Raw genomic sequence first — 8,363 nt, forward strand, 5'->3', positions numbered from 1 at the left:
TATTGGGTTGAAATGGTAAAGATCTAAATGACTTGTTTGAAACGGCAATGACTCATTCTACACCTTTTAAAGCGTTTGTTTAAACAGCATGTAAGGAATACTGCATTACTTGGTATTAGGTACCTGTCATTTCCTTCCTAATTAACCCAGACACATTCTTCTGGTAACCATCATTCTTGTTCCTCTACTTCCAGAGCCCTTGTTGGATCATACACAAGAAGATTGAGGATTATCTCCTAGGAGATGCAGGGACATTTTTAGGATGACCTTGGGTAACTTTTGTTTCTTTAGCTGCAGAATCTCTTTTTCACATTCTCATTACTTGATTTTTAGTTCCAGTAGGTCAGCTCCAAGTTGCCCTGAAACTTAAGACCAGTAAATTTTGACTTTCTTACATGTGATTCTCCTTTCCATAGGATTCTCCCTACTACCTTAGCAAAGACTGAGTGGTGCTGAAATATGCTTCCCAATTCTTTCCTTCTTCTCTTTTCTTTTTTTTTGAACCACACATGGAGCCAAAAAATTTTCTTTTTTCCTTTTGAGACAGGGTCTCACTGTGTTGCCCCAGCTAGAGTGCAGTGGCATTAGCCTAGCTCACAGCAACCTCAAACTCCTGTGCTCAAGCTATCCTCCTGCCTCAGCCTCCTGAGTAGTTGGGACTACAGCCATGTGCCACCATGCCCAGCTAATTTTTTATATATTTATATTTTTAGTTGTCCAGCTAATTTCTTTCTAATTTTTTAGTAGAGATGGGTTCTCACTCTTGCTCAGGCTGGTCTCGAACTCCTGAGCTCGTATGATCCTCCTGCGTTGGCCTCCCCCGAGTTCTAGGATTACAGGCATGAGCCACCATGCCTGGCCTCTTTCCTGCTCCTTCTCATAAGAAAGACTAATGTTCTTACATGTCTCTATTACTGCCCAGGTTCCAAGCCAGGTATTTAAGAATTAGGTAAAACCCAATTAGACATCTCTCTATGCTAACTTTTTAGAAAAATTATGTTCAAGGAAATTAATAGCTATTTCTCTAGAATATCGTTTCACATAATCCTATCATATAACTTCAAGGTAAATGGTACTCGATTTATATGTGTGTGTGTGTGTGTGTGTGTGTGTATCCTAACGCCTATATACAGTGTGTGTGTAAACTTGTAATTTCAAACCTCATGGTTATTTTCAGAAACAGCACCCGTAATTAGAGCAGACTACAACCAGACACTAAGTGCTTTGATTGCATCACGTAGCCTTTCAGACTTACACTGTTCGTGTGGTTAATTTAGAAAGTGATCACCATGCTTTCCCTTAGCGTATTAGCTTGAGCAAGTCACTTAACATAAGTATTTGTTCCATTAACAAAGCAAGAATGCTAACATCTGCCCTTATGAACTTCCTTTTTTAAATTTTTTTTTGTCTTTTTAAAAATATATGTTGTTTTCTTTTTTTTCTTTACTTGGTTTATTACTTTTTGTTTGTTTTGTTGTTTTGGTTGCTTTTATTTTTCTTTTCCAGTGAGCAAAGAGCTCCAACCTTTCTGAACATTCAAGGTGGTTATGAGGAACAAATAGGATGATGTTAATAAAACCACCTTATCTAAAATAAGTAAATTGTTATTATTCCTAAGTGTCTTCCAGACCTTTGTTATCTATAGATCAGGCAATTTAGCCATTGAGGGTATTAAAGGTGGACTTCTTTCTGTCTTTCCATTAAAATTACATATAATTTTGGACCCTAAAACATCTAAGACCAGAAGCTATTCCACTCAGAAAATTCTAGAGCCTTACCTGTCATTTATTCAGTAAGTGTTTTATTAAATGTTCCTGTGCACCAGGCATAGCAACAGACCTGGGAGATGCTAAGACAAATAATTCACAGTCTCTGCCTACAAAGGGCTTGGAATCTGGCAAAAAGAAACAAATAATGCAATAAAATTTTTTCAAAGCTAAATAGAAGCATGTATGGAGAACATAGAGCCAAGAGGAGGGAGTAGTTGAATTTAGCAGTGGACTGGGAGTGTTCATTCTTCCCTTTCCCCCTCACCATTTCCCACTAAGTAAACTGGAAAGTCAAATGCTGTACTCCCTTCCTCATCGTTCTTAGCAACTAAGGGTGCATGTGACATAGATGTGTTCAATGAGATATAAGTGTAAATTTGCTGGGTGGTTTCTGGGAAAGTGTGGATTTTTTAATCCAAGAGCTTGTAGCAGTTTGTGTTTTCAGAGATGGCCATAGCAATATCTCCCACCCCGTGTCCTCTTGTTACAGTAGAATATTAAATTTCCTTCCCTTAGAAGATGGGCTCAATGTCCTCTTTCCTCTTCCTTCCTTGATCCTGGAGTGAGCTTTATGATTGTCTTAGCCAATAAAGTGTGGTGGAAAGGACACTAGGTGACATCTGAGGCTAGATCATAACTATGCCATCCATGCATGTCCACCTTGTTCTTTTGGGATACTTAATTCTGGCAGCTAGCAGCCTTTCTGTGAGGAAGCCCAAACTAGCCCATGCCAAGAGACCACAGGGAGAGGCCATGAATAGATGTTCCGGATGATGCCCCAGTGAAAGTCCCGGCCAACACTCTGCATCAACTACCAGACACGGGAGTGAGGACATCTCTCAATGATTGCAGCCCCAGACGTTGAATCACTCTCAGCCCTCAAGTCTTCCACTTGAGCCCCCAGACATTGCAGAGCAGAGACGACCTTTCCTCACTGTGCTCTGCACAAATTCCTATGCCACAGAATCTGTGACCATAATAATATGGTTGTTTGTACCAGTTAGCTTTTGGGTGATTTGTTTGTTTCATAACTCTAGTAAGTGGAATATAAACATGGCCTTTCTCTCTTCTCCTAGCCTTGATTCTAGGAGCTGGGCAGGGTGAGATTGGGCATCTTATGACTATGTGCTATAAAAGCATAATGTTGGCTTTGACATTGTTCATTTGCTGAACAAACACCCACAACTATCTATCCCCAGACATTTTGGAATGTGATAAAAATAAATAACTCTTGTTTGTTGAAGTTGTTGTGTGCCAGATTTGTTACTCGTAGTTAGAAGTACCCCTATCCCATACAAATGACCCCTACTCAAAAGATTTGGCAACTTTGTGGGGGATCAAAGTCAATTTAAAAATGTTGGTGAATGTCTAATGAGAATAAAAGTTGAGATAGCAATTATAACCTAGTCTTATAAGAGGTTTGGCCATAAAGAAAATGGAAGAAATGAATTGGTAGCTGGGGGAATCCTAAGGGCGAGTTTTATAATCCATGAGGAAATATCTAGTAGAACCAGAAAAATTAAAAACTGGAGCAGTTATTGTTACAGTTCAACCCTGCATTGGCCCTTCTGTCTTCAAGAAGTCTCAAAGACTCTTGGAAATCTTTAAAAGCAGGACCAGCTTCATAGACTTGTGACCAGTGCAGTTGCCAAGGCCCCCATGCTTGTAAGAATACAGTATATAATACACGTAACATACAAAATATGTGTTAATCAACTATTTATGTTATCAGTAAGGCTTCCAGTTAATAGTAGGCTCTAAGTAGTTAAGTTTTTAGGGAGTCAAAAGTTATATGCAAGGCTGGGTGCAGTGGCTCACACCTGTAATCCTAGTACTCTGGGAGGCTGAGGCAGGAGGATCCTTTGAGCTCAGGAGTTCGAGGCCAGCCTGAGCAAGAGCAAGTCCCCATCTCTACTAAAAAAAATAGAAAAAAAAATTAGCTGGACAACTATAAAATATATATATATATATAAAACAATTAGCTGGGCATGGTGGTGCATGCCTGTAGTCCCAGCTATTTGGGAGGCTGAGGCAGTAGGATCACTTGAGCCTAGGAGTTTGAGGTTGCTGCGAGCTAGGCTGATGCCATGGCACTCTAGCCCAGGCAACAGAGTGAGACTCTGTCTCAAAAAAAATAAAAAGTTACATGCAGATTTTCAACTGCATGGGAGTGGGGGGTCGGCCACCCTAATACTTGTGTTGTTCAAGGGTCAACTGTGTGTGTCCTCAGATGGCCAGTAAGACAGTGGCCTTTTCCATCTGGGAAATTTTCCAGCCCTGTGGAATCCTGGACTCGATGGCTGCAGACCCAGTTAGACCCCTGCTGCTCCTTGTTAGAACCCTGGCACTGAGGCCCACGGATCCTCTGCCTGGCACCTGTAACATATGTCCACTGTGATGGTGTCAAACAGAAGAGTTTCACTGCCCTAAAAACCCTCTGTGTTTCACTCGTTCATCCCTCCCTCCCCCTAACCCCTGGAGACCTCTGGTCCTTTTATTTGCTGTCCCTATGGTTTTGACTTCTCTGAAATTTCACGAAGTTGGATCATACAGTATGTAGCCTTTTTGAGTTGGCTCCTTTCACTCAGTGATATGCATCCACAATTCCCATGTCTTTTCATGGCCTGATAGTGTTTCCTTTTAGCACTGAATAATGCTGTTTGGATGTGCCACAGTTTATTTATCCATCCACCTATTAAAAGATATCTTGGTTGCTTCTCAATGTTTTGTAATGATGAATAAAGCTCAGTGACCATTTTTAAAAAAATAAATTTTAGCATTCATTTTTTTAATGACCAATGGAGTAGTATTGTCAGAAAACCCAAAAGCAGAAAACAGGATTCTACTCACCCAGAGGAAAAGCCCTGGGTCTTTGGTGTATACCTTCAAGACCCCCATTTTCCCCTCTTTTACTTGTTTATTTATTTAATTTTTTTTTGTAGAAACAGGGTTTTGCTATGTTGCCCCGGCTGGTCTTGAACTCCCAGCCTCAAGCAATCCTCCCACCTTGGCCTCCCAAAGTGCTGGGATTAAAGGTGTGAGCCACCACGCCCGGCCACCAGGAACCCTTTCTATGTGCATGTTAGAGAGACCTCATGATTCAGCGCCTGCCTAGTATGGTAGCCAGAAATCACTCAGCCCAAACACCTTGAAGAGGTATGTGATCCACAGGATGCTTTTAAAGTCTCCTTTTCCTCTCCCACCCACTGTCCCACATACAACAGCCCAGTTTTCGCTTCTCGAAATGTCCCAGAAAATATCCTCCCCCAACCTATCCAAGGTGCCTCTTATCTTTCTTCCCCTTGTTCTTTCCTCTCAATTCTTATCACAAAAACCCAAAGGAGTTCCTCTGACAAGGTAGGTTCTTCCACAGAAGATGAGGGAGAGGAAGAAGCCTAGAGGGCAGAGTTAGAATAATTCTCTTTTGTAGGTGGAGAGAGGGAAAAGGTGAGATCATACACACTGGTATTCACTTTCTTGTGTTATATGTGCATTTCTTAAAAAATGGCTGTCTTGGGCTGGGCGAGGTGGCTCACGCCTGTAATCCTAGCACTCTGGGAGGCCGAGGCAGGCACATTGCTCAGGATCAGGAGTTCGAGACCAGCCTGAGCAAGAGTCAGATCCCCATCTCTACTATAAATAGAAAGAAATTAATTGGCCAACTAATAGATACAGAAAAAATTAGCAGGGCATGGTAGCACATGCCTGTAGTCCCAGCTACTTGGGAGGCTGAGGCAGGAGGATTGCCTGAGCCCAGGAGTTTGAGGTTGCTGTGAGCTAGGATGATGCCACGGCACTCACTCTAGTTTGGGCAACAAAGCAAGACTCTGTCCCCCCCCCCCCCGCCCCCCAAAAAATGGCTGTCTTTCTACAACAATAAATTGTGTTCTCTGGAATAATTTTGAATTGCCTTATGGTATTATGTTGTTATAGATAAACCATAATTTCTTTAAACAAACTACTGTTTAGTTTATTTCCAATTTTCATGTATGTAAAAGATAAATTTCATTGTTTACCTGAATCTTTGCATATAACCTCAATTAGTAACTTAGAGTAACCCTTCAAAGGTAGAGTTTCTGGTGCATTAGTTAGTGTATTTTTGGCTACATGTATGACAGGCAGTGGCTTAAATAACATAAAAGTATATTTATATCTGAGAAAAAGTCAGAGCTAGTATAGTGATCCCATGGTGTCATGGATGCATCTCATGGATCTGCCATTCCTAGATATATTGCTCTTGTCCCTCTGATCTATCATCACATTGTATTCCAGACAGCAGGACAGGAAAAGTGGGGGGGAGGGGGAAGACCACACCCCTGCCCTTTCAGGGCTCAACGCTGAGGTTATACATATCACTTCTGCTCTCCTTCCAGTGGCCAGAACTTTTTCAGATACACATTCCTAGCTGCAAGAGAAGCTGGCAACATAATCTTTTTATTCTAGGTAGGTAGCCTGGCTAACAATCTGATTACCATGGAAGAAGGGGCTAACAAGCATACATATTTTTAAGGTTATGGGTATACACTACCTTATCAGTCTGTAGGAAGGTTATAGCAATTTATATTAATGCTTCCAACACCCTTACCAACATAGGACATTTAAAATATCTTGCCATATTAACCCGGGCACAGTGATATGAGCCTGTAGTTCCAGATACTTGGAAGGCTGAGGCAGGAGAATCCCTTGAACTTAGGAGTTCAAGACCAGCCTAGGCAACTTAACGAGATCATTGTGCTATTATACTTTGCATTTTCTTAACTTCTGTTAATGTTTGCAACATTTTTTTTCGACTGAAACACATTTCAGAAGTGGTTATAGGAATTGATTTGGAATGCAGGGTAAGTGGAAAGCCCAGATTTCAAGATTAGAGACTTGAAACGCCCACCATTTCCCAGGACTGCTTTGTTATAGACAATTGTAAGCCTGGTTCTCAAAAATTTTCCTTTCCCTTTGCCCTGTATGAACTTACTGCTGCCAAGTAGGTATGCCCTCAGGTTTTACTAGTTCAAAGACTTTCATGGCATGGTGAGGCAGCCCCCTGGAGGCTAGGAAGAAATTACTTGGATCTTTTTTTTTTTTTTAGACAGAGTCTCACTTTGTTGCCCAGGCTAGAGTGAGTGCCCTGGCGTCAGCCTAGCTCACAGCAACCTCAAACTCCTGGGCTCAAGTGATCCTCCTGCCTCAGCCTCCCGAGTAGCTGGCACTACAAGCATGTCCCACCATGCCCAGCTAATTTTTTCTACATATTTTTAGTTGGCCAATTAATTTCTTTCTATTTATAGTAGAGACGGGGGTCTCACTCTTGCTCAGGCTGGTTTCGAACTCCTGACCTCGAGCAATGCGCCAGCCTCGGCCTCCCAGAGTGCTAGGATTACAGGCGTGAGCCACCGCGCCCGGCCTGATCTTGAAAGGACTCTTCCTTCTACTTCCGGCTAGACTAGGTTCAGTGCTATCTCTGTTCATTTAGTGTCACAGGTCACCCAGGACCACCAATCCTAAGACAGAATAACTAGCCTGATCCAGGTCCACTAGAAGTCCTGCTGGGTCTGGGAAATGTCCCCTGTATCTGTCAGAAAAGACTCAGTTCTGCTGAGGTAAAACACACTCCCAAATTTCAGTGGCTTAAAACAACGAAGATTTTTTTATGCTTACATTATTGTCCTCTTGGGTTGGTGTTGGGGTGGGCCCTATTCTATGTCACCCTTCTCAAGGGAGTCAAGTTAACAGAGCCTCGCCATCTGGAACTCGGCCAGTCACTAACATGGCAAATCATACACTCAGAAAGGCATTTCCTCAGAAGTGACATGTGTTGCTTCCACTCACATCTTATTGGTCAAAGCAGGTCACATGGCTGCACCTAATTTCAAAGGGCCAAGAAGTGCAATTCCACCATGTGCTGTAAAGGAGAAGAACCAGAAATACTGGGGATGGCACTAACAACTACCATACTCTTGTTCCAGGGAAGTGGGTGGTGGTGGGAGAGTGGGCTTCATTTTTCAGGAAGAAGTGTCGAGTCCTGCTGGTTGGTTTCCTAAGGGGTCCAGGCATGCTTTCCGTGGTCCTTGTTGCCCTACAAGCTCCTTAGAGACAAAGTCTTGCCTTACTTGCTTTAGAACCCCAGCACCTGGAGCATCTATAAGCACATGGTAGTTGCTCAGCAAATATTTACTGAATGGGAATGAAAGAGGGGATACTATTCCTGCAGTAGCTATTATGTAGAAAGATCTGGAGGCTGGAGAACATTGGACTGAATTGTTACGAAGGGTGGACTCTTACTTGGGACAGTCCAGGGTACCACAGGGAAGGAGCCAGAAGTAACAAGTATGTGTACTATAACTAGAAGGTGTGGGGAAATAGCAGGTGGAGAGCTAGAATGGCAGAATGTTGACCCAATGTTGTCACTGTCACACACCCATACCCATACAACCTTTACTCACACACACACTCCCAACTTAAGTTCCAACGATCACGTAATGCTATAGGTACACGAAAACATGCACACACATACACCCAGCACTAGCTGATTATAAGTCTTTGGTTCACACTTAAAATCACTCTTGGGCTGGGCGCGGTGGCTCATACCTGTAATCCTAG

This window comes from Microcebus murinus, chromosome 15 (genome assembly GCF_040939455.1).
Source record: "Microcebus murinus isolate Inina chromosome 15, M.murinus_Inina_mat1.0, whole genome shotgun sequence".
In the NCBI taxonomy this organism is placed as follows: Eukaryota; Metazoa; Chordata; class Mammalia; order Primates; family Cheirogaleidae; genus Microcebus; species Microcebus murinus.